At 44.9% G+C, this 26,552-nt stretch overlaps 1 protein-coding gene and 2 non-coding genes across 21 annotated transcripts in view; 2 read left to right on the top strand and 1 right to left on the bottom strand.

The window, feature by feature from the left end:
- DST (dystonin) overlaps positions 1–26,552 on the top strand; it is a 514,523-nt gene that overhangs the window by 21,285 nt on the left and 466,686 nt on the right. The gene's annotated exons all lie outside the window — the stretch shown is intronic.
- Positions 5,659–5,732, top strand: MIR2375 (microRNA mir-2375). The gene has a single exon (NR_036332.1). It is a non-coding gene; the product is annotated as a microRNA mir-2375 (primary transcript).
- MIR2285J-2 (microRNA mir-2285j-2) lies at positions 16,307–16,391 on the bottom strand. The gene has a single exon (NR_107736.1). It is a non-coding gene; the product is annotated as a microRNA mir-2285j-2 (primary transcript).

Here is a 26,552-nt window from a genome sequence, read left to right on the forward strand (position 1 = left end):
GACACATGATTTGCAAATGTTTTCTTACAGAGTGTGGTTTGTCATTTCATTTACCTAATGGTATCTTTTTAAATGCAAAAGTTTAAAATTTTTAAGAAGTTATTTTATCAGTTATTTTCCTTTATTATCATGCTTTTGATGTCATATCTCAGAACCCTACCTCACCCAAAGTCATGAACATTTTCCTTTTTTTTCCTAGAAATTTACAGTTCTGGTTCTTACATGTAGGCCATGATCCATTTTGAGTTTTTCTCTGTTTTTTGAGTTTGTGAATTATTGGTATTGACTATTTAAATATTTGATAGGGTTCAAAGTGAAGCCATTTGAGACTGATGTTTTCTTTGTGGGAATATTTTTAAGATATCAATTTAAAATTTAAGTATTCAGATTTTAAACTTTATGTACCTGCCTGTTAAGATATTCTATTTTTTCTTGAGTCAATTTGATAATTTGTGTCTTTCTAAAAATTTGTTCATTTTATCTAAACTGTCTGATTTGTTGGCCAACAAATCTCTTCTACTCCTTTTAATTTCTGTAGGGTTGTTAATACTTTCAGATTCCTTTCATTCAGCCAGGAAGTTGGAGTTTGTTTTCCTGTTCCGTTGCACACTTTTGTCACTACTCTTGTGTCCAGGGCCAAGTGGGAGGAAGAGAGAGAAAGAGTAAGATGGGAGTTTGTCCCACTTTCTTGGGACCAGAGAGGAAGGTTTCCTTCCTAAGAGTTCTAATTCCTATTCCCCTGGGACTTCTAATGTCATCGGATTAGCAGTGACTTCTAATGTCACTGCACATGGGATTGCTTGAAAGCTGAGGCTTAAGAGACCTCAGAGAAGAAAAAGATGGGGGAGGTCTGTTTTCTGTCTAAGTCTTAAGGATTCCCTCCCTCACTCCAGAAGCCAGGATGAGGGGGTGTTTCCTGGAACTGTCTTTGCTTCAGACTCAGTACCAGCTCTGGGTTTCAAGCTGTCCTGCTGAGTTGCATTCAGCCTGGGGGATGCTGGAGGTCAAACACAGCAAACACAGCAAACACAGCACTGGTTTGGTGGTACTTGGAATTCTGGCCTTTTTGCTTCAGGCTTCTCACTACTCTTTCCTATTCAGAATCCTCAGAAGTGGCTCAGTGCATTCTGTCCAAGTGTGTATCTGTGCTCAGTGGCGGGTATACGCTTGTTCTTATTTATTGTAACCAGAACCACAGCCTGTTTTCAATCAGTCTACCTCCCTTTCACCTTAAACCCATTGCTTTCCTTCTTTAATTTATTTACTTTTTGGAAAATCTCATTGTATTTTGCCGTCTAATAAGATGATGCTGGTAGGTGGGGGCTTCCCTGGTGGCTCACTGGCAGGCATATATGCCAGTGCGGGAGACATGGGTTCAGTCCCTGGCCCGGGAAGATCCTGCATGCTGTGAAGCATGTGAGCCCATGGGCCACAACTATTGAGCCTGTGCTCTAGAGCCCAGAAGCCATAACTACTGAGCCCATGTGCTGCAGCTACTGAAGGCCAAATGCCCTAGAGCCTGTGCTCTGCAACAGGAGAAGCCACCACAATGAGAAGCCTGAGCGCTGCAACTAAGGAAAAACCCGCACAGCAATGAAGACCTAGCACAGCCACCAAAAAAAAAAAGATGATGCTGGTAGAGATGTGTTTTGCTACATATAACTCATGCAGTACTGAAGATTCCACCTCTTTCATCATTATGCAGGTTTTTTAGAAATCTAAATTCAATACACTGTCTTTTGAAAAAAAAAATTCTTTTCGTTTAATCTTATCATTCTCCAGATTTTCTGGATTTCTTTCTAATTCTTGAAAACCAAATAGGTTGAGATTAAAGAACCACATACAGATTTTATTTACAAAGAGAATAGAAATCTCACATTAAGAAGTAATTTAGCATTAGACTGTTACTTTTAAATAACTAGCTGATCGACTCTGGAGAATCCTTAATGAATCCCGATAGGTAAATTCCTGACCTGACCCCCTGCGCAGTGGCTGCAGGGATGAGGCAGTAGGAGTCTGTATTTCCAAGTCACCTAGACTATAGCTCTCTTGTTTTGAAAGCTGCTCTAGGGTGTCCTGAAGGAATTACAGATATATATGGGGAGATATATATGTGGGCTTCCCTGGTGGCTCAGACGGTAAAGCATCTGCCTGCAATGCAGGAGGCCTGGGTTCAATCCCTGGGTCGGGAAGATCTCCTGGAGAAGGAAATGGCAATCCACTCCAGTACTCTTGTCTGGAAAATTCCATGGATGAAGGAGCCTGGTAGGCTACAGTCCATGGGATTGCAAAGACTGAGCAACTTCACTGGCTCACTAGTATGCGGAGATTTGGTGTAATTTTCCAATTTAAAAAAATGACATAGTCACAAACAGAAACTTAAAATTTTTCCAAGTAAAATAATAATAATGAGATCCAACTAATTCCTGCTGCTCTGAAATCCTTGTACAGGATCTTAACCCATGGTGGGGAGGCGTTCTGAGAATCTGATGAAAACTGTGGTCCACATCTTGAGAAAAATTGGAGATACACAGACATAGTTTTGCACATACTTTTAAGTGCACATACTTTATTCATGCTCATCTTTGGAAACCCAGGGCAGAGGTAGACCCCCCAGGTAAGAATTCCTGCAGTGAAATGACCAGACATCCTTGCCTGTTAGGATTGTCCTGGGCAGTGCCTTGGCAGGTTGAACTTAGATGTGAGATGTTGTGGAAAACCTCCTGTAAATTACCTGTGATACTTGGAGAAATAGTATCACAGAGTCCTCAGTCCCTAGCCTACAACTTGAAATTCCAGCTCAGATCTTTTTCCTGCAGTGAGGAGGCAGGAGGTACCCTTCAGGCCGGTGAGGTTGCTCCAAGTTTGTTGGAACTTATGAAGTGTGTGTTCTGGAGTGTATGGGGCTACAAAAGCTCCCCGAGGAGAGATTTCTCAGCCCCCCTTCAAATGCTGCTGTTACAGGGCCCGTGAGAGTGGGGAGAGTGCTGACCAAGCGGAGGGGTGGGGAGAGTCCTGACTCAGGCATTGAAGACCTACTGGCAAACGTGTTCCTTAGCTTACCTTGGGTGAGTCACTTAGTACTGCTGTGAATCCCTTTCTCTTTAGGTAACGTAGAAATAGCAGTACCTGTTCTGTCATTTTATAGGACTTTGTGAGAATTGGAGAAGGAAATGGCAACCCACTCCAGTGTTCTTGCCTGGAGAATCCCAGGGACGGGGGAGCCTGGTGGGCTGCCATCTATGGGGTTGTACAGAGTCGGACACGAATGAAGCGACTTAGCAGCAGTTAGCAGTTGTGAGAATTAGTGACAATAATATATGTGACTTTTAAAATACGCAAGCGTCTCAAAGTGGAAGGGACACATTGCATAATAGCTATGAAAAAATGGCACTGTCGTTACTCATCATGCATTTACTCATAGTAAATACATCTCATCTCGTACTCACAGGGCATTTGTAACTTGCCTGTGCTCCTGGTTGGGAATATGGTTCTTCTGTCTTTCAAATAGGCCTTCCCTAGTGACTCAGCGATAAAGAATCCACCTGTTAATTCAGGAGACATGGGTTTGACTCCTGGGTCAGGAAGATCCCCTGGAGAAGGAAATGGCAATCCACTGCAGTATTCTTGCCTGGGAAATCCCATGGACAGAGGAGCCTGGTGGGCTACAGTTCATGGGCTTGCAAAGAGTCAGGCACAACTTAGCGACTGAAAGAACCACAGCAGTATCTCTCAAATACTTTCTAGAATCTCTTCATATGTAGAAAAGAGAATAAAAGGAAGTTTGGTAATACAGAATAAGGAAGTCAAATGATTTGTATAATGTTTACACTGGAAAGATCAGTAATTACATAGTTTATCGTGGCTTTTAAAATGACAGTCAAAGGGAGTAGGATGAGTTTCGGCTTTCCTGAAACTAGTGAGATCTGATCCTGTCCCCTTCCCTGTCCTGGAGATGACCTAGTTACAGGGGCGAATGATAGCTGCCCTTTCCTGAGTGCGCCCCATCTTTACAGATGTCTATCTCGTTTAATCATCCCTTTGCCTGAGGTTCAGGGGCTCCCCGAGTTGAAATTCCAGCCCTGGCTCTTTAACCTGCAGAGTCTGTGCTCACAGCTCCTGAGAAGCCGGGAAGTGGGACTGAATTACAGCGAGCTGAACTGGCATTTGCCCTTCCTGGGGTTCATAGGGGTCAGTGTTAATTCACATTCTTTAACCTTGAAGGCTCAGAATAACCTTCGAGCTTACTCTTCAAGACCTAGAGATAGTGGTAATTGCCATCTGAGAGCAGGGTGAGAACTAGGACGGAAGCAGGTTCTTTTAGGAAGTGATCATTTTGCTGTACACCTGAAGCTCATACAACATTGTAAATCAACTATACTCCAAAATAAAATAAAAATTAGGGCGACTTTCCTGGTGGTCCAATGCTTAAGGCTCCATGCTTCCATGGCACGGAGTACCCAGTTCCATTCCTGGGCAGGGAACTGAGATCTCATATGCTGTGTGGTGTGCACGAAAATTAAAACAAAACCCCCCAAAAGTAAGGTTCTGTGCGTTCCACTTTTTAATTTTGAAATCCTTAAAGAAATGAACTTCCATTGCTTTTCTCTATTTTTGAGAGCTTTCCCCCAACATGTTGGGCTTACATATCTGAGTTATTAGGTGATATGAAGCAAAAGATGCTATTAATGTGCAAATACAGTGCATTTTCTCCTTTAGTGTGAGAAAGGAAAAAGTGCTGGTGTTTCCACAGACGCAGGCAGTGTTGTGTCTGTAGGCTGAATCCCCCATCAATCTGGGCCTGCTGGTTACATTACCAACGTGGCAGAAGAGAAGAAACCAAAGGCTGAATTTTAAGTAACATTCCTGGTTGTTTCGAGTCTCTTAAAAATGTTCAGAATACCTAGCTCTGTGTCTGAGTCATCTGCTGTACTGGGTGGGAGGTAAAATTGGGGAATTTTGGCTGGCTACTGCTATGTTACAATTTCTCTAGAAACCTTAAGAAAATAATGGTCTTGAGCATGCCTCGAGCTGTTCTCAGGGAAACTATGGCAACGGGCCTTTTAATTAAAGCTGAAGTAGTGTGTGTGGCTTAGAAAACAGAGATGCTGCCAGTTGATAGGAAGAGTGTACGAGAATAATCTAGACAACTGAAAAAAAAATACTTCGTTTTAGATATATTTGGTAATTCTTTGTTCTGTATATTGTTCAAAGAAATGATAGGGAAACTCTTTTAGTGGACATCAGTATTTGATGTTAGAATGTTATGTATATATTTAAAGAGAATATAGTTTCCTGATTATGGTTTTAAGATTAGTGTTCAAATTAATTTATAATTCTTGAGTACACATTAACTGACAGTTGGAAGGCCAACCTGGAGGGCGGCCAACCTAGGGTGGGTCACAGAATGGATGTTATTTCCATTTTGATGCTGGAGACTGTTAACATGTCCCAGTGAAATGCACCAGTGGGTTGATGGGCAACAAATTAGTAAACGGTTCCTCTCTTGAGCTGAACCATTGACAGCCTACATGCTAGAATTTATTATAAAGGCACAGCATACCACAGAGTAACTTACAAAACAGAAACTGAACGGAAAAGCTAAAGTTGCCACTCTTCTCGAGTCAGAGTACATGTTGTGTACCAACACCCAGTGATGGAGAGATCTGATCATCCTCCGGGTCAGAGGGAGTGTACCAACACCCAGTGATGGAGAGGTCTGATCATCCTCCGGGTCAGAGGGAGTGTACCAACACCCAGTGATGGAGAGGTCTGATCATCCTCCGGGTCAGAGGGAGTGTACCAACACCCAGTGATGGAGAGATCTGATCATCCTCCGGGTCAGAGGGAGTGTACCAACACCCAGTGATGGAGAGGTCTGATCATCCTCCGGGTCAGAGGGAGTGTACCAACACCCAGTGATGGAGCGATCTGATCATCCTCCGGGTCAGAGGGAGTGTACCAACACCCAGTGATGGAGCGATCTGATCATCCTCCGGGTCAGAGGGAGTGTGAGCGTATGCCTGTTGTGGTGCTCCTTCCATTTGCTCTTCCGAACGCACCTGTTTGGAGGGTGAGTTGCGTAGCCCCTTGGTGAAGGCAGTCGCTGCAGAGGTGAGGAGCGCCTGATAAAATAGAGTCACAGCGACAGACGTAGGGCCGGGACACGGAGGGGACCGCTCCTACACAGTCTGTTACCTGGTCTCCTGGCCTGCGGTTCCAGGTCGCCTGTTGCTATCCTGTCGGCCGAGTTAGTTGCCTGGGTCAGGTGGGACCCCCCGCTCCGTCTGCCTGTGGGATCGGTCGTGTTTTCTCAGCCTCAGCTGGGCACACAGCCTGAACTCAGAAGCGGCCCAGCCGCCCCCCGTGCCCTGCCTGCTGTGCTTTCGCATTGGCCGTTCTGTGGTAGAGTTCTCACCTCCCATCCTGCTACGCTTTCATGCTACTGCCAGAGCTGGAATTCTGCCGCTCTTTTATTTGTGTGTTTGGTAATTGTGTGTGTGTGTGTGTGTATGTGTGTTAAGCCACTTCAGTCGTTCCTTTTCCTACTTCAGAAGGAGAATGAAGCCTCACCTCTTCCGTCCCTTTATCTCACAATCCTTCCTTAATCCTCCCAAGACTGGATGAGGGCACCAGGTGTAGGGACCAATGCATCTGTCTTCCCAAGGCAGGTGCCACACACCTTTCATCTTGTCTCTCTGTAGCCTTACGTGGCATCTGGCGTGGGATGTGTCCTTCCTCCCTGTGTGTTGAATATTTGATGTTTGGTAAATATTTGATGGACCAATGAATGGGATTAAGTGGGTAAGATCATTGGAGTCACTGGGGCCTGTGTGAGAAAAACGCAGTAGTTGAACTTCGGTTTTCCTGTTTTCCGTCTTGTCCCTCATCCTCCTGCCGCTCTGGGTATCACTGCCCTCAGGCTGGTTTTCGGGCTTCCCAGAACATGTTCCTCTGGGTATTACAGGCTTGCCTTGTCCCTGAGTGCCTTGAACTCCTACAATACTCTTTCCTTTCCAGATTTTCACCCTTGGTTCCAATCAGAATGCCATTTCTATACTGAAGGATGCAGCTAGACACAATTAAAGGATAATCATGTCAACCTAATTCATCCCAGGTTATAAAAGACTGATGGAGAGACCCCAAGGAGACGCTGAGATTTGGATTCCACAGTACACGGGGTTGCAGATTTCTGACTGGGCACATTGCCTTCCACTTCCTGCAGAATATTAATGCCGTCTCTACTCAGGTTTTCATGCCGGGATTTGGATTATGTCATTCAGTCATGACAAAGGAATATTTTGAGAGCTGCCTTGCCTGCAACCCGTTTCAGCAAAATTACTGTCTTTGTTCAGCAGCATTTGTACAGTTATTTGAATACTTTATTGATTTTTTGTGTCTTTTTTAAAAAAACATAAATGACTGAACATTGGAAAAATAACTACCTATGCTGGTAATGGGAAATTAAATCTCACACAGTTAATGCACTTCATACAAAAATATACAAAATCATCAGGTGAGGCCAAAGAGTCAACTCTCTGCCTCAAATGGATGCTTATGGAATTGAAGCCCATCTCTAGTCTTTCATTATGTGGAGAAAGAAAGCCAAAGTCAGGGACGTGTCTGGAATTCTGAAACTCTGTCCCTGAGGGTTCTATGCAGAAGGGGAGCTCTTGGTAAGGGTTTTTAAAAGAATATTTCCAATAACATTTATTTATTTTGTTGTGTTTTTATTTATTTATTTATTGGAGTATAAATGTTTACAATATTGTGTTAGATTCTGCTGTATAGGAAAGGGAATCAGACGCATGTATACATATGTCCCCTCCTTTTTGAATTTCCTTCCTATTTAGGTCACCACAGAGCACTGAGTAGAGTTCTCTGTGCTATTCAGTAAGTTCTCGTTAGTTACCTTCTTATGTATAGCATCAGTAGTGTGTAACGTTAATAAGAAGCTCACAATTCATCCCACCCCCTCTTTCCCCCGTTGGTGTCTATACATGTGTTCTCTACATCTGTGTCTCTATTTCTGTTTCCCAGATAAGTTTATCTTTACCATTTTTCTAGATTCCATATATATATGTATTTAATATATGGTATTTGTTTTTCTCTTTCTGACTTACTTCACCCTGTATGACAGTCTCTAGGTCCATTACTAAGGATTCTTATCTTACAGTTTCTGGGCTTGAAGCCTAAATCTGTTACGTGAGTTTTGCACATTTAATTTCTTTTGTGCTTTCACAGGCACATTTTGTACAGAGGAGGGGCTGCTTGTCAAAGGGAAAGAAGATATGCCTAGGTTTCCTTCAAGGTGCCCCCTTTTCGCTGTTACTAACTTTTGCTTTAAACCCTTCAGCTTCCCTGGTAGCTCAGTGCTAAAGAATCTGCCTGCCAATGCAGGAGACAAGGGTTTGATCCCTGGGTTGGGAACATCCCCTTGAGGAGGAAATGGCAGCCCACTCCAGTGTTCTTGCCTGAGAAATCCCATGGACAGAGGAGCCTGGCGGGCTACAGTCCATGGGGTTGCAAAGAGTCGGACACGACTTAACTGCAACAGTGTCCCATGGTGGGTTTGTACCACGTTTCCTTTATCTGTTCATTTGTTATGAACGTTTAGGTTGTATCCACATCTAGGCTACTGTAAATAGTGTTGCCATGAACATTGGGTGCATGCTAAGTCACTTCAGTCGTTTCTGACTCTGCGACCCCATAGACTGTAGCCCACCAGCCTCCGCTGTCCATGGAATTCTGCAGGCCAGAATACTGGAGTGGGTAGCCTTTCCCTTCTCCAGGGGATCTTCCCTACCCAGGGATCGAACCCAGGTCTTCTGCATTGCAGGAGGATTCTTTCTGTCTGAGCCACCAGGGAAGCCCAGAAGATTGGGGTACATGTATCTTTTTTAATTATAGTTTTGTCTGGATATATGCCCAGGAATGGCATTGCTGAATCATATGGTAGTTCTATTTTTAGTTTTTTAAGGACCCTTCATACTATTCTCCATAGTGCCTGCACCAACTTACATTCCCACCAGTAGTGTAGGAGGGCTCCCTTTTCTTCACACCCTCTCCAGCATTTGTTATTTGTAGGTTTTTTAATGTTGGCCATTCTGACCGATGTTAGGTGATACCTCATTGTAGTTTTGATTCGCATTTCTTTAATAATTACTGGTGTTGAGCTTTTTTTCATGTGTCTTTTGGCCAATTTTTATGTCTCTTTTGGAAAAATGTCTATTTATATGTTTCTGCCCATTTTTTCATTGGGTTTTCATTGGGTTGTTTATTTTGTTTGTTTGTTATTGAGTTGTATAAGCTGTTTGTATATTTTGGAAAGTAAGCCCTTGTTAGTCGAGAAATGCTTGCATTTTAATAGGCGAATCATGAATGTAATCATGACAGAATCATGTTCTGTCATGGATATAGACATGTGCACAGTTGGTGCCCCCGGCTTCTCTGTTAGGTTCTCCGGGCACACTCAATCTGCGGTGACGCATAAATGCGCCAGGTAGGGGAGAGTCCATCCTCCCATGGACTCCGTTAATAAACTTTCCACTCGGGAACCTTAGCAGGTCCCCAGCCTTCTTTAAAGCACACCCATCAGGGTCACCATGTGGCTCCCTTGGAGTAAGTCCAGGAAAAGATGAAATGACACCTTGTCAAGTTTCTGATCTCAGCTCTAGCCTCAGTTATGTTCACCCTCTCCGGTCAGCAGGCCTTCCCTCGCCTCTGGCTCATTTTTGATGCCGTGGCCCTGACCCCCTGCCCCACTCCCCGTCACTGACCGCCTCCTCCTCTGCCCTGCACCGTCTCCTGAGCGTGAGTCCTGTTTCGCTCACCACATCCCTTGCTTCACATTTGTGTCCCCTCTGGACTGAGTGCTTCTGGGCAGCGTTCTGTGTCTCAGCTCTTTTGTTTCCAGGGCTCCCAGTGCTGCTGCACATAGGAGGCCTCAAAAATCTTAGTTGAATTATTGAATAAATGAAATCCAAGTAATGTGGACATAAAGAAAGGTGGATGGCAAATGGATGAATGGACCCTGAACGGGTTTCAGTACCATGTGCCAGATGCTAAAAGGGTTTTTAAAAATAATTCACTTGAAACAGTATGAAAGCAACCATAATGTTTTCATTCAGAGGGAATTGAATTTATATTCGATATGTTTACATTGCAGATGCTTTCCTGGCAACACACATTTAAAATCTGCTTATTGGTAGATGTACATCAAAATAAGTCAGAAAAACAGCTTTCAAAATTTAGAGCCTCTGGTGGTTTTATAATAATTCACCTTTTGTATCAGGAAATTTGTGTTTTTATTTCCTGCTTCAGGAAATGATGGCAGGAGAGGTAAGGGGCTCAAAGAGAGTAATACGAAGGCTAAGAATAGATCTTTGGGGAGACTGGCTGACCTGAATGGTCAGGATTAAACTGAGGGGTTTGCAGGAAATCAGAGCTCTTTCCATGATGCCTCCACCTGCAAAGTGTAAATATAAATAGAACATGGGATTAGGTTTTGCTTGAATGTGTTCCCATCGTGAGCTGCTGGAAAATTTTTAATTAGCAGCCCATGTTTGGATGACAAAGGGAGGAATTTCGAATTCTTTCGACCCACTTTAGCTGCAGAAATTATTCTGGGCCATTGAAACACTGTTATCCTTGCCTACCCCTCCACTGATGCTGGGTATCCTGCCCAGGGTACCCCTCTGTGTGTTCTTTATTCTTACTCTCTAGGTAGCTATTTTGTGTGCCAGTTTTTTTTTTTTTTTTTTTTTTACTGATTTACTTAATTATGTTTAGTCATGCTGAATCTTATGGGGACACTTTTGAAGATTTGCACACGTGTCTATGCTTATTATTGAATTGCATTAATATTCAGAATTAATCTTCATAAAGAGTTTAGCATCACTGCCAAGTGAAGGAAAATTTTTTGATGCTGACAGGATAGATTTGATGATTTTATAACCTGGCTTCAGAAGTGTTTTTCCATTTCATTTTACCAATGGTGATAGGGGAGGCTAATTCTTACCTGTAAGTCAGTTTGAGTGCTTCTTTCTACCCCCAGAGCTGGTTTCTGTCTTCTTTTGGTGGTGGTGGGTGTGCTGTGGGTATAGGATGGAGTCCGGGGGAGGTTGATCTTGTTTCTCCAGATAAGCAGTGGCCTCCCAGCTCCCCCAGGGAATAAAGTGGGAACGCCTACTGCCTCCTGTCCTTGACATCGGTGCACACTGAATCCCAGGAAGATCCAGTAAGGCTTTAGCTGCATGTTCCAGAATGCTTGGAGTGGGGGATGAGGGGAGGAGGACCTGGGCTCTGTCAAGGACCAGCCCAGCCCTGCCGCCCAGGCCTTTGGATCTCTTTACTCCGTATGGTTGTTGTTTGTTTTTCTTGCTGGCTGTGCTGCCGGCATGGGGGTCTTAGTTCCCCAACCAGGGGTCACACCCACAGCCCCACTGTGGCAGCTCAGAGTCTGGACCTCTGGACTGCCAGGGAAGGCCTCGGTCTCTGATTCGTGAGCTCTTCTCTTGTCTCCTGGTCAGTCTGCATCCTCAGCACAGGCGTTTCCTCCTCCTGTGTCTCTGTCCTAGACGTCGCCCCTGTGCCATCCTCACTCACCCCAGGACCAGGCATCCTGTGAAGGGCCATGCTCCTCTCCTCGCTCTGAGAAGGGCAGGCCGAGCTGTCAAGGACTTGTGACTGCTGTCCTTGGCAGGCTCTGCAGGGTCTGGATGAGAAAGTCACACTCTTCCTGCTTAATGCTGTTGAGACCGTATCTTTTTCTGACCTGTTGGCCCAGCATTATTCTGCTAAGAAAGCTTTTTAAATTAGACAGCCTGTGGCACCCCACTCCAGTACTGTTGCCTGGAAAATCCCATGGACGGAGGAGCCTTGTAGGCTGCAGTCCATGGGGTCGCACAGAGTTGGACACAACTGAAGTGATTTAGCAGCAGCAGCAGCAGGGTGCCCATATGAATTATTCTTGACCCCTGTGAGAAAAAGCACATGCAAATATGTCAGCCAATTCATCTGTGATACACACTTTACATTCATTTTTATAGTTAGGACTATGATTTTTCCTCAGAGTTCATCCTTCCCTTTTCTCTGTAATATAAATGCTGCAGTTATAAATGGGCATATGGTGAACCGCAGGAGCCTCCATTTCTCAGCCTGTCCTGCAGTTTTAAAAATTCTGGCCAGTTGGGTGTAAGCGGAAGTGATGCATGCACATGCCTGGAGAGAGAGCTGCTTGCCTCCGCCAGTATCTTCCTTTCCTCTGTTTGGAAAGGAGTTGCCAGGTTCAGCCATGAGGATGTGGTGTGCCTGCGGGGAAGGCAGGGCAGCGATGGAATAGAACCGTGGTCCTCAGGTGAGCTCATGGGCAGAGCCATCTGTCAGCTGCAAGAACTAGCCACAGCGAAGGTGAATTTCTACTTGTTTATATCACCGTCTTTTTGGATTTTTGTTACAGGAATAGGCTTGTATTTTCCTGTGCTTTTCAGATCATTATAACGTAGTATATAAAGAGTATATTCTTATTGTTTTTACAAAAATTTTTGTGTGTTTCTGTATTTTATAAGGGGCTTCCCAGGTGGTGCTAGTGTAAAGAATACGCCTGCCAATGCAGAAGACGTAAGAGATGTGGATCAGGTACCTGGGTTGGGAAGATCCCCTGCAGGAAGGCATGGCAACCGGCTCCAGTATTCTTGCCTGGAGAATCCCACGGACAGGAGCCTGGCGGGCTACGTACAGTCCATGGGGTTGCAAAGAGTCAGACGTGACTGAAGCGAATTAACACACACCCATATTTTTATAAGAATATTAACGACCACATTGATGAAAGTAGCACAGAGCAGATCGTTCAGATGTATATCCAAGTACATGTAGAGGTTTGCTGCTGCTAAGTCACTTCAGTCCTGTCCGACTCTGTGCGACCCCATAGACGGCAGCTCACCAGGCTCCCCCGTCCCTGGGATTCTTCAGGCAAGAACACTGGAGTGGGTTGCCATTTCCTTCTCCAAAGCATGAAAGTGAAAAGTGAAAGTGAAGTCGCTCAGTCGTGTCTGACCCTCAGTGACCCCATGGACTGCAGCCTTCCAGGCTCCTCTGTCCATGGGATTTTCCAGGCAAGAGTACTGAAGTGGGGTGCCATTGCTTTCTCCGATGTAGAGGTTTAGTAAATGATAAAAATACTGTTTTGAATCAAAAAGGATGAACTGATAGTTCTTGAGGTTGGGTGATGGCTACTTAGGGTTCTTTGTACTCATGTTACCAACCTAAGTCCTTGGACTCTAATAGAAATTGATGAAGCCAGACGAGAAATTCAGGCAAGGCCTTACTGGGGTTCGTGGTGCAGCGGGAGGGAGGGAAAACAAGTCAGAGGTGCCCTTTCTTGCTCCCTGCGGCGGGGCAGGCTGGTCCCTTAAATGGGGTTTCGGTGGGGGCTGTTGCCTGAGTGGCGTCATTGGAGTGACTTCAGTGGTTTGCCCTTCCCCTTGGTGGTGCAGGGATCACACTCCTAGCACCTCAGAAGTGCCGGCTGGTTGGTAGTCTTTTTGTATCTTACTGTTCATGATTTGCCCCAGCTGGGCATGGGTGCAGTTATTTTTAGTCCCTTATAGTTTCATTGTGTCTGTTGTCTGAGGGGACGTTGGACCAGGTGCAAGTGTGCAAGTAGAGGGACCCAGAACCCAGCCTGTCTCACTCCTTCGTTCTATATATTTTTGAATTTTCTACAATAAAAAAATAAACATTTAGAAAATTAAAAATAAACTCTTTGAAGAAAGGATAGGTCAATGGACAATATTACCCACTTGGGAGGAAGTAAAATTAGCCTATACTTTACACTACAGTCAAAAAATGATTTCAGATAGATTAAAAATGTGTGTGTAATTTCCAGATGGATTGTAAATATGCCCTTAAAGGAGTTAAGGAATAGAAGAGGATATAGGAGAACATTTTGTAATCTTGCAAGTTGGGAAAACTTTCTAGGGAAAAAATTTAGAAGTCATTAAGGCAAGGGAGGGATAAATTACGAGGTTGGGATTAAAATATACACACAACTATAGATAAAATAGATAATCAACAAGGACTTACTATATAGCACAGAAAACTGTACTCATTATCTTGTAATGACCTATAATGGAAGAGAATGTAAGAAAAGAATACGTATTTATATGTACATGTGTAACTGAATCACTTTGCTGTTAGTTCCTGAAACTAAAACAACATGGTAGATCAATTATATTTCAATAAAAATTATTAAAAAGTCATAAAGAAAAAGATGGGCAGATTTGAATAAAGAATTATAGATTTCTGTACAATAAAATTAAAAGTTTGCAACCTAGGCAAACATACTTGCTCTATATTTAGGAAATACTTGTATTCATATTATATAAAAAGCTTCCACAAAAGCAATATGGCACATACATACAGTTCATTGAAAAGTGAGTAAAGGAGGGACTTCCCTGGTGGTTCAGTGGTTAAGATTGTGCCTTCCAGCGCAAGGGATCAGAGAGCTGGGATCCCCCATGCCTCTTGGCCAAAAAGGCAAAACATAGACCAGAAGCCATATTGTAACAAATTCAATAAAGACCTTAAAATTAAAAAAAAAAAAAAGACTAAAGGATATGAACTGATAATTTAAAGCAGAAAACAAAAAAAGACTGATAAAAATATGAGGATATTTCCAGCCTTACTAATAAAAAGTACAAATCAAGACTGGTTTTTTTACCCCATCAGACTGGCAACAAATAAGATTGATACTCTCCTGTTGCTTTTGGGGACAGGAGGAAACAGGGCTTTCAGAGCGTTGCTAGAAATGTGATCGGCTCAACATTTTTAGAGACAAATGTGGTAGTGTCTTTATTTAATTTATTTATTTGGCTGCAGCGGGTTTTAGTTGCAGTACTAGGGATCTTTGATCTTTGTTTCTTTAATCGCAAAATGTGCGATCTTGTTCCCTGACCAGGGATTTAACTATGGTATGGCATACCAATATACTGGAGAATTCTTCAATTGTTAAAAAGGATGTATATCTGAAATGCTATCTCTGTTATTATTAGATAAAAAGAACAAAGTGCAACCCAATATATATAACAAAATCCTGTTTTGTTAAAAATTATTATTTATTATTCTGTAAATATCTGTGTAAGCATAAGGAAAAAATCAGGATGCTATTTACTGACTTCCCAGGTATTACTCTGGAGAGGTGTTTCGAGGTACAGAAGAGGAACATTCATTAATTTATATACTTTAAAGAGGGTAGTGTGCTCTTTGGGGAGGGTTTAAGTTTCTAATTTGTTCTTTTCTGCAAATTTTAGACAAGTAGATCTTTATAAAAGAAAATAAAACCCCAAACTTAATGAGAATGGACTTTATGCCAAGTTCAGATAGGAACAATGAAGAATACAGAGGAAAAAGAAGCTTGTTTCTGCTCTCAGGTCCACGAATGAGCCAGACTGTGATAAATGCTGTAAAAAAAAAAAAAAAAAAAACCAAAAAGGCCACATTGAAATAAACACCACTTCCATTAGTCTACTGGGAAAGACAAGATCATATGATCTAGGTTAAAAAGTTCATAGCTCTTGTCCCAATAACTGCCAGAGAAAGTAACAAAATCTCTTTAATGCTTTTAGCTAGTGTTCAATAACATCATCTCAGGACAAAGAGCCCAAGGTGACTTCTAATGCAGAGCTTTTGCTGGTGTCCGTGAGATGCGGGCCAAAGACGGAGCAGAAACGCACAGTAAGCGATGCTGCCGCCACCCCCAGACTGGGCAAGTTCACGTGTCTTGGTCTGATGAGCTGTGTTTGTTTGGCCCTTGATCCTTTTAGCTCCCTTCTCCTTGTCTCTCTCTACTTAGTATCAATTATCCGAAGACATGAGGTCATGAAAACATTTCTTTTTCCTTCTTGTTGATAAGTGTGTCTTCAGAGTAAGCCAACTTTGAGAGAAAATGTGCTTCCAGAAAGGCATTTAAGACTTGAACACAGACCAAATGCACCTTCGATTCCTTTCTTTAGGGGAAAGGTTCCACCTTTAGACTATGAGTGGGAATGCCCACTGAATTCCCAGTGAGGGCTGGTGATACTTCTGAGATGTTTCTGGTCTCAGCTCTGTGTGCCGGAAGCTCCTGCCCTTCAAGGCGCTGCCCAGGGCTTGGTGCTGAGCTTGTCAAACATCGGTCCCCGGCTCTGGGCTGGGTCTCAGTGAATGGCTCCCACACTGGCCTGCGCTTGTGCTGGAGCTCACCTCTGGGATATGAAAGCCCGCCCTGAGCACCGGTGCAGAAGCTGGAATAGCTCTTGTTACTGTTGTACTGGGTTGGCCAAAAAGTTCGTTCTGGTTTTTCTGTACCATCTTATAGGAAGCCCGAAGAAGCTTTTTGGCCAGCCCAATGCTTTGGTAGCAGTATTTGATATTCGAAATATTTAACCACAAGGAGAAAATGGGCTCTGATCCATCAGAACAGGTGCCGAATGAAAGGCTGATGCCTTTAGGTTGCTTAAAGCCGGGGGGCAGTTCAGGAGCTCAGTGTGGAGAAGAGGTGAGCAGCCCTGAGGACACCTGGGGTCTCGGGGCTTCTCCCCCTCAGGGCCACTATGCTCTCACCCTGGCCGAGCCGATCCCCGGGTGCCCTGACACTCCTGCACGCCTGGCCAGAGGCTCCTGGCTGCGCCCGCCCGCGGGGTCTTGCCTGTGCGGACCCGTGACCCCTGGCAGGCCTGGCTAACTCCTCCCCATCACTGTTCAGGGGCAGAGGCCCCCTGAACCAGTGAGGCCCCGTTTGTCTTGAGCCTGACTTGCCCCGAGGCATCGTTCCATCGGTCTCAGTGTAGGAATTTCTCAGAAACAATATCTTGTTGGGACTACACTGGACTGTAAGACTGGACTCTGACTTGAGAATAGCTTGTTGACGACACTGTTGATGGAGCTGCAGCTGTGAAGTTAATCACCATTCTTCCTTTGTATGGAGTGTTAGCTGTTCAGTTTGTTCAGTGTTAGCCTTTTAGTCTCTCACTTTCTCCTCTTGGTCATGTCCACTGCCCTCTACTGTGACTTGAGTTGTTTCTTCCTTTTTCAAAAATGTGATTTATTTGGCTGTGTTGGGGCTTAGTTGCAGCATTTGGGCTCTCTAATTGTGGTGCAGGGGCTTGATTGCCTGACCAAGGATGGAACCCAGTCCCTTGTATAAGGCAGATTCTTAACCACTGGACCACCAGGGAAGTCCCTTGAGTTGTTTCTGCTGTGCTGTCTCATAAATTGCCTTTAGTCTCTTAAAGACTCTGATTTTGTAATGAGTATTGAAGGTGCTTAAAGGATGCCCTTGTAAAGGCTTGGTGACCCCTTGCTAGGACTTTGCTGTGGCTTGTTGCAAACAGGCACACGCTCCTGTTTTCCTCTTGTCTCCTTTCTTGCTTTCCCCGCCTGTCTTCTCCTTCTTGCTGTCCCCTGCCTGTCCGCCCTGCACCCCTCTGGGCTGCCCCTGTACTGCTTCTTTCTTAGGCCTGAGGTTTGTGGCTTCTGCTTTGTGCGGCCGTCACTGTGGGTGTCTTGATGTTTGGATGCTGTTTGGCGTCTTGGCAACTGGGAAGTTTATACATGCCACAAGACAAGCTTCCGTGTTTTCTGTTATCTAGTTTTTTGTCCTGAAAAGGACAGTGCCTCTGGCACATCCCTGTTTTAAACTGTGACTCTTATTTAGTAGACACGGTGGTTAGTTACTGTCTGTGAGTGGGCAGCTCAGAAAAGGCTAGCTGCAAGCTGACCATGCTCTTATTTAGAGAATCATCTGTGAGACCCCTGGGCCTGTAATCACGAAGGCTGGGTTATGATTTCCTGGTTGATCTGCTATTTATAGAGCCTGTCACTGCGCATGACTGTCTGCGCCCGGAGCTGTGGTTGCAGAGAGCAGATGGCACTGATTCTGCTCCACCTTCACTCGCTCTCCTTAACTTCACTCCGGACCTCTGTCTGTCTCTGCCTCACCTCCCCAATGCCCGCTGCTTCTCTGCCTTGACACTCCCTGTGTTGGATGTTTATACCGCCTGACGTTTTGTTGTTACTGTTATTTTTTTGTACTGATGGATTTGCTGTCCCCTGGAATCTCCTTATTGCTGATTCTTTGCTGTTATTGAATGTTTAATATGGCGCATCAGTTATTGATGGTGCTGTTTAGGAAATCAGACTTCATGTTTGTTGCAGGTCAGTTTCCCTGCAGAAGCAGAGAAACTTTTAGAGGGCAGTTATGTGCCAGGGGAATTGACAGGGGGAGGGGGCCCTGGGGAAGAGTGCTTAGAGGGAAGGGAGAAGCAGGACCTGGCGGGGGAGAAGCTGCAACGTGAGGCATGTGCAGCAGTGGTCCCAGCTGGTCCCACAGACTGTTCTGGAGCCGAGAGGCCCGGCAGAGTTGTTTCTGCTTGAGGCCAGCATGTGCGCTTTCTGCGGACCAGCGCTGGCCCCGGGGAGGGCTGTGATGCTGGCCCAGGCAACCAGTGCTCAGGCTGAGGGGAATTTCCACACAGGGGTTCAGCTAAAAGTCAGGCTGCCCGCAGTCCTAGCGGCTGGTTCTTGAAGGTGGCGTTTGGGTGGTGCCTGCATGGCATCCACTCACATACCCTTTCTCTAGTGTTGGATAAGTAGGTGAAATTTCTATCCTCTTTTGCTCTTATTTCAACGTGCAGCCAATGTGGGTTCCATGCTCTTGAGTCTCTTGAAGGTTAAGCATATTTATATTCTTTTTACGGTTCATTTTTGTAAAAAAAAAAAAAAAACACGTTGGTGAATTGCATCGAATAAAAAAGTGAGTGTAGGCCAGTTTCGCAGAACATTCCTCACCTTACTGGACAGCCACTGACCATAAAATTCACTGTTGCCCTGTGCTGATGGTTTTATCTTGAAAAACCAAAGCAGGAAGTGGAAAGGGTAAAAGGATGAAACCTGTTGTGTCAAAAGCCATAGAGCTCATAAATTTGTGCAAACCTTTTGCTTGGTAGTTACAGTCCAAGTCTTAAACAATCATCAGGGAATAGGCATATTCCTTACTAGAAAATAATGCAAGTGTATCCTTCAATGGTGTCACCTGTGTGTTTGATGAAACAGTGTAGCAGATGTTGTTTAATCTGCTTGTGAAACAGCAGACACAAACAGATGGAGTAGAGGCTGCCAGCAGGGTATTATTAGCCTGACCTGTATATTTCACAGACCAGGTTGTTGGTTCAGAGCACAGATCAGCCAACCAAAACACCAAGTCAGGGTTACTTTTCAGTCTACGGGAGAAGCAAGTGCTCAAGGCCCTGCGGGGCACTGCAGAGCAGGGGTTGGCAGAGATTTTCTGTAACGAGCCACCTCGTAGAGATTTTTGACTTTGCAGGGCGTGTGAACTCTTATTGCAGCTACTCAACTGTGCTCCTTTCTAGTACAGAAGTAGCCATAGGCAATGAAGGGCAATGGGCATGCTGGCATTCCAATAAAACTTTGCAAAAACAGGTAGTCGGTCAGACTTGGCCTGAGGGTTACAGTTTGCTGACCCCTGTTGGAGAGGGAAGGTCTGGTTGCCGGAGGCCTGGGGCTTCCCTGGTGGCTCAGATGGTCAAGAACCTGCCTGCGATGTGAGTAAACCCAGGTTCGATCCCTGGTCGGGAAGATCTCCTGGAGTATTATTCCTGGGGCTTCCTCGGGAGAGCAGATACTTTCTAAGTCTTAGGCAAAATTCTAAGTATCTATTTTATGAGTTTAAAATAATTTTTATATATTTTATTTGCATCTTTGTTGCTGTATGAGGGCTTTGTTGCTGTATGAGGGCCACTCTGTAGTTGTGGTGCATGGACTTTTCATTGCAGTGGCTTTTCTTGTGGAGTACGGGCTCTAGGCTCCAATTCAGAAGTTGTGGCGCACGGACTCACTGGCCTTGTGGCACATGGAATCTTCCTAGACCAGGGATTGAACCTGTGTCCCCTGCATTGGCATGCAAATTCTTAACCACTGGACCATCAGGGAAGCCCAAGTGTCTATATTTTAAATCTGTAAAATTGCATTAAAATATTTACCTCCTAGGAATGCTATAAGAAATAATGATATAATGCAGGCATAGTATTTGGCACGTGGGAAATGTTTGATGACTAGAAATTGCTATTATTAATGCTAATTAATTCTAAAGAGAGTTGGATGTAATTAACCAGCTGAACAGGGTTGGAAAAGTGTTAGATAAATGGGCTCAAATTAAATTTGGCTGTGTAACCAGACGTGTGCAGGCAACTCTTTTTGTCTGGGTTTGTCTGAGGCCCTATGAGTTGCTGTTCGGGAGGCTCACAGTGCCAGACAGGACTCCCAGAGGAGGGGGTGAGTGGAGAGCAGTTTGTGACCAGCTCTGCGGCCGAACCGCTGTGCTCAAGACATCTGTGTTCTCTCCGTCTGGGCACGTGGTCTAGCCATGTTTGCAGCCTCCCTTGATGGCTGTGTCAGTGGATTCTGGTTGATGAGCTATGAGAAGGGACAGGTGCTGTCTACAGGCCGGGCCCGTGGATTCCCTGCGTACACGGTCCTGGTTTTTTCTCCATCAACTGGCAGCCTGGAGAGAACGTAGGGCGCCTCCTGGGCTGCAAGGTGGAAGGTGCCTCGTGCCCCGCGTGAGTGTCTGGAGCAGAGCGGCTCTCCCCCTGCTGGCTGTGTGTGACGGCGCCCTGAGCGGGGCAGAAGCCACTGTTTTTCAGGATGAGATTGTGGTGCAGGCTTACCGCTGCACCAGGATGCTGCAGTGGTGAGCCTGCGCTGAAGAGATCACTGTTTTTCAGTTTGAGATTGTGGTGGTGCCTGCTGCAGTGGTGAGCCTGTGCTGACATTCAGAGTCTCCCGTCATCAGGTCTAGGCTGTGTGGATAAAGGCTGAGTATCCAGGGTTGAGAGGTTGGAGAAGTGCTGTTAAGAACTTTCTGTGATAATGGAAATGTTTTACCTGCATCACCCAGTACAGCATCTGCATGTGCCCTTGAGATCTGGGAATGTGGCTAGTGTGTCCGAGGAACTGAATTTTCAGTTTGATTTTAATTCATTGTCATCTGAATGCATATATATATATATAAATACATATATACTGTGCTGAGTCGCTTCAGTCGTGTCTGACTCTTCATGACCCTATGGACTATAGCCTGCCAGGCTCCTCTGTCCGTGGGTTCTCCAGGCGAGAATACTGGAGTGGGTCGCTGTGCCCACCTCCAGGGGGTCTTTCTGACCCAGGGGTTGAACCGCATCTCTTTTGTTTCCTGCATTGGCAGGCAGGTTCTTTACCACTAGCGCCACCTGGGATGCCCATAGATCTGCTTGTTGTTTTTGAGTCACTCAGTTCTGTCCGACTCTGTGACCCCATGGACTGCAGCCTGCCAGGCTTCACTTTCCTTCACTGTCTCCTGGAGTTTGCTCAGATTCATGTCCAATATATGTGTATATATTCTTTTTCAGGTTCTTCTCCTTCCTTTATAGGTTATTACAAAATACTGAGTAAAGTTTCCTGTGCTACACAGGACGACCTTGTTGGTTCTCTATTTTATATGTAGTAATGTTGCTCTTGTTGTTCAGTTGTTATGTCTGACTCTTTGAGATCCCATGGATTGCAGTACACCAGGCTCTTCTGTTTCCCACTGTCTCCAGCGTTTGCTCAAATTCATGTTGGTGATGCTACCTAACCATCTCATCCTCTGCTGCTCCCTTCTTTTGCCTTCAATCTTGCCCGTATCAGAATCTTTTCTAATGAGTTGGCTCTTCATATCAGGTGCCAAAGTATTGGAGCTTCAGCTATAGCAACAGTCCTTCCGATGCATATTCAGGGTTGATAATAGTGCATGTATGTTAAACCCAAATTCCTAATATATTTATCCCCCTTTTTTCCCCTTTGATAACTGTAAGTTTGTTTTCTGTGTCTGTGAGCCTTTTTCTGTTTTGTAAATAAGTTCATTTGTAGCTTTTTTTTTTCCCCAGAAAAAGAATATATATCTGGGCTTCCCAGGTTGCTCAGTGGGTAAAGAATCCACCAGCAAAGCAGGAGACACAGGAGATGTGGGTTCAACTTCTGGGTCTGGAAGATCCCCTGAAGGAGGGCATGGCAACCTGATACTCCAGGATTCTTGCCTGGAGAATTCCATAGATAGAGGAGCCTGGAGTCCATAGGATCAGAGTCGGACACGACTGAGGCAACTGAGCATACACATGTGTGTATATGTATATACATATTCAGAAAAGAACATGCATATGTATGTATGACTGAATCACTGTGCTTTATATCTGAAACTAACACAGCATTGTAAATAACTGTGTGTATATATGCTCCATCCCTCAGTTGTGTCCAGCTCTTTGCTACCCCATGGACTGTAGCCCACCAGGCTCCTCTCTCCATGGAATCTTCCGTGCAAAAATCTAGAGTGGGTTACCATGCCTTCCTCCAGGGGATTTTCCCAACTATACTTCAATTAAAAAATATGTATATATCTAAAGCCTAACATTTATTTATTTAAAATAGATTGACTACTCTTTCCTTTATTATTTTTAGTACGCTTCTTTTTTTGGCTGCACCACACAGCCTGTGGGAATCTTAGTTCCCTGGCCAGGGATAGAACCTGTGCCCGCTATGTCAGAAGCCTGGAGTCTTAACTACTGGATCACCAGGGAGGTCCCTAGAGCCTAGAAGTTGAATGCACATCGTCTCCTGTGGCCAGTGGCTCCCCTGCTGGGAGCTCAGGGTTAGAGGCTGGGGAGTTCTGAGCAGGGCTCTGGGTCCACGCCAGGCTGTCTGAAGCTTAGTGAGCAACTGAAGGAGACCACTAGGGAGCTGACTTGAGTCCTCAGGGCCAGTGTGCCAAGGCTGGTGCCAGACCGCAGGCGATGACTGCAAAGAGCCGGGGACTGTGGCTGGCTGAGTGCCGCAGGGGAGCGGGCAGAGGAGGGAAGCAGAGTGAGTTGGGGCGAAGCATGTGTATTTCCTGTGGATTTCTTGGGGGAGAGCCTGCAGTCACTTTAAATGCGTCCAAGAGGAGGCCGAGAGGAGTGGAATGACCTCACTGAAATAGCACTGTTTTTCACTGTCAGTGGCTAGAGCACTTTTAAATCATCTGAGAACAACCAGAGCAATTATAGGCTCTACCCCACACTGTACATAGGTTGAGAAAGAACTGATTCCGGATGGTGGATTTGAAGGACAGCGGGAGGGGCAGTCTAGTTGGCTTTCGGCATGGATCCTGTGGTCCTGGCTTAGGTTAATCTAACAGTTATAATTAAAAAGCACTTTAAGCTCCTTACAGGAGATGATGCTCCATCTCAAGTAGTTTCAACCTCCAAATCTCCTTTTATTCTTTTTCCCCTCCCCTAGTCCCACCATGGTGGACGTGTTTTCTGTCTTAGGCTCACTTGGACGCAGAATCAGAGACCTGCTGTATTTGAGGGTGTGTTGTAAGGATATATGTGTAATTTAGTGGAATTTAAGAATCAGACCCGTGAGGGAGTTTGGCTTCAGAGAAATGAGAGTTGTGGTTGTGGGGGTTGCCATACGGAAATGGCGAAGGTGTGACTCAGAGCCACTCCAGCGGCTGCCGCCTTTCCTTTGCTGTCCGCTGGTTTTCAGTCCTCACCGCGGTTTCTGTACTTTCACCCTCAGCCTGTAAGAGGGCCACACAGCTTCCATCAGGCCTTTGGAAACTGAGTCTGCAGACCCACAACCCTGGGATTCTCTGGGAGCTTGTTAGAAATTCAGAATCTCAGGCTCTACCATCTGCATTTTATTAAGAATCCTAGGCTGTGCATATACATTATGAGTACAGTTTGAGAAGGACTGGCCACAGAATGATTTTTTTTTTCAGTTTCAAGTTCTGTTCTAAGTGGTCCAGGCTCTTGATGTTTCTCTATCATACTTGGGACTCCGCCCCGGCATCGTGACCCAGGGTACAAAGCACACACCCCCAGGCAGCAGGAGCTGTGGGTGGGGCATATGTCCAAAAGGGAATGATTAGCATCAGTACAAAACTGCATTTCAGTTGGAATTCATTCACAATTTGAAAAAAACATCAAGGCTGTCTGCTCATTAGAGATTCTGATCGGCAGGAATAAATCACCAGTTGATATACTATTAGTAAATATTAAAGAAACACAGTTACGTTAGTAAGTGAGCCTTTGTCTAACATAAATGTATAATTCCTTAGATTTTGCAAAGATTAAAAAAAGACTTTCTGCTGTCATCATACCTCTAGGACCAGTGATCTATACCAACTAATGATTAATTAATAGGGAATAAGGTTTTTAAAAAGTAATATGGTGACCTGCTTATTCCTTGTCAGGGAATAAGTTCCCTCTGAAAACAGAAAGGTACAGTGTTTTCCCGTTCAGCTGACAGAGTGGCTTTCATGGCCATTCTTTTCATGTGGGGTTATTAAGATCCACAAAGGGAGGAATCACTTTGATCTGGAGGGCCCTGCTGCACACAGCACAGGGGGAACAGTATTATTCTGACCCAAGTACTCACCAGCCACACAGCAAGGGTCAGGAGCTGGTGTGGGTTAGAGCAGGGATTGTCAGACTGCAGTCACAGGCGGGCAGCGGCAGCGTCACCTGAGGACACATTAGAAAACTCTCAGGCTTCATCCCAGAGCTGCTGAACCAGAAGCTCCGGACTGGGCCCAGCAGTCTTAGTCTTCTTTCCTGGAGGTTTCTGGTGCTTGATAAAGTTTGAGAACCACTCACTGGGTCATGCAAACTCCTATACTGAATGCTCAGTTCAGTGTATAATGGTTCAACGACTCAAACAAATAGACATATATTTGTTGCTCATTTAAAGGTGCAGGTGGGTGAACAGGCTGCCAGAGTGGGCTCCTCTGTGCAGTTATTCAGGGACTCAGGGTGATGAAGGTGCTGCCGTCTTTATTATGTGACTTTCAAGGCTGTCTGGAGGTCATCCCAGCCAAAAGAGAGGAGTATGGAGAAAGGGCAGAGGGATGAGTCCCTGGGCTGGGTCCAGAATTACTTGTGTCCATAGTCCATTGGCTAGAGCTCAGTCACGTGGCCCTGCTGGCCTGCAGGGGAGGCTGTGAAAGTAGTCTAGCTTGTGCTGAGGGGAAAGAGGCAAACGTGCATTTTGGTGAGCAGCTTGCAGTATCTTTATGAACATTTCTGAGGTTCTTTCTCTGTATCATTCTGGACTTATTTTATAGCAGAAACTCCTTTGACAGCCTCATCAGAGCTCATGGACTGATTCTCAAGATGTTTTTAAATGCATAAAATAATAAATAGAATACAAAGGAAATCAATTATATTGAAACATAATTATAAATTGTTAAAAAATTTTCACCTAGAATTGCTAAAGAGGAAAAAGAACAAAGCTGTGGAAGCATAACCTTCTAGACTTTAGACAGTATTACAAAGCTACAGTAACCAAAAACAGCGTGCTATTGGTACAAAAGCAGACACATGAATCGACAGAACAGAATAGAGAGCCCCAGACTAAACCTACATGCCTCTGTCAATTAATCTTTGACAGAGGAGGCAAGAATATACAACTGAGCAAAGACAATCTCTTCAGCAAGTTAATCAATGAAGTTAGAGCACTCCCTCACACCATACACAAAAATAGACTCAAAATGGCTTAAAGACTCAAACATAAGCTGTTGCTGCTGTTGTTCGGCCACTCAGTCATGTCCAGCTCTTTCACAACCCCATGAACTGCCAGGCTGCCAGGCTCCTCTGTCTGTGGGATTCTCCAGGCAAGCATACTGGAGTGGGTTGCCATTTCCTTCTCCAGGGGATCTTCCCAACCCAGGAATCAAACCTGTGTCTCCTGCTTGGCAGGTGGGTTCTTTACCACTGATCTACCTGGGAAACCCAAACATAAGATATGATACCATAAAACTCCTAGAAGAGGTTAGAGGCAAAACACTCTTGGGCATAAATCGTACCAGTGTTTGCTTAGGTCAGTCTCCCAAGGCGATAGAAATAAAAGCAAAGTTAAACAGCGAGAGGGAAACCATAAACAAAATGAAAGGACAACCTACAGACTGGGACAAAATATTTGCAAACGATGTGACTAAAGACTCCAAAGAAGACATACAGATGGCCAACGGGCACGTGAAAAGACGCTCAACATCACTAATTATTATGGAAATGCAAATCAAAACTGCAGTGTGGTACTACCTCACACTGGTCAGAATGGCCATCATCAAAAAGTGTACAAATAACAAATGCTGGAAAGGGTGTGGAAAAAAGGGAACCCTACACTATTGATAGGAATGTAAACTGGTGCAGCCACTATGGAGACAGTGCTGCTGCTGCTGCTGCTAAGTCACTTCAGTCGTGTCCGACTCTGTGCGACCCCATAGACGGCAGCCCACCAGGATCCCCCGTCCCTGGGATTCTCCAGGCAAGAACACTGGAGTGGGTTGCCATTTCCTTCTCCAATGCATGAAAGTGAAAAATGAAAGTGAAGCCGCTCAGTCGTATCCGACTCTTAGCGACCCCATGGACTGCAGCCTTCCAGGCTCCTCCCCCATGGGATTTTCCAGGCACAAGTACTGGAGTGGGGTGCCATTGCCT

This window comes from Bos taurus, chromosome 23, assembly GCF_002263795.3.
Source record: "Bos taurus isolate L1 Dominette 01449 registration number 42190680 breed Hereford chromosome 23, ARS-UCD2.0, whole genome shotgun sequence".
Taxonomy (NCBI): domain Eukaryota; kingdom Metazoa; phylum Chordata; class Mammalia; order Artiodactyla; family Bovidae; genus Bos; species Bos taurus.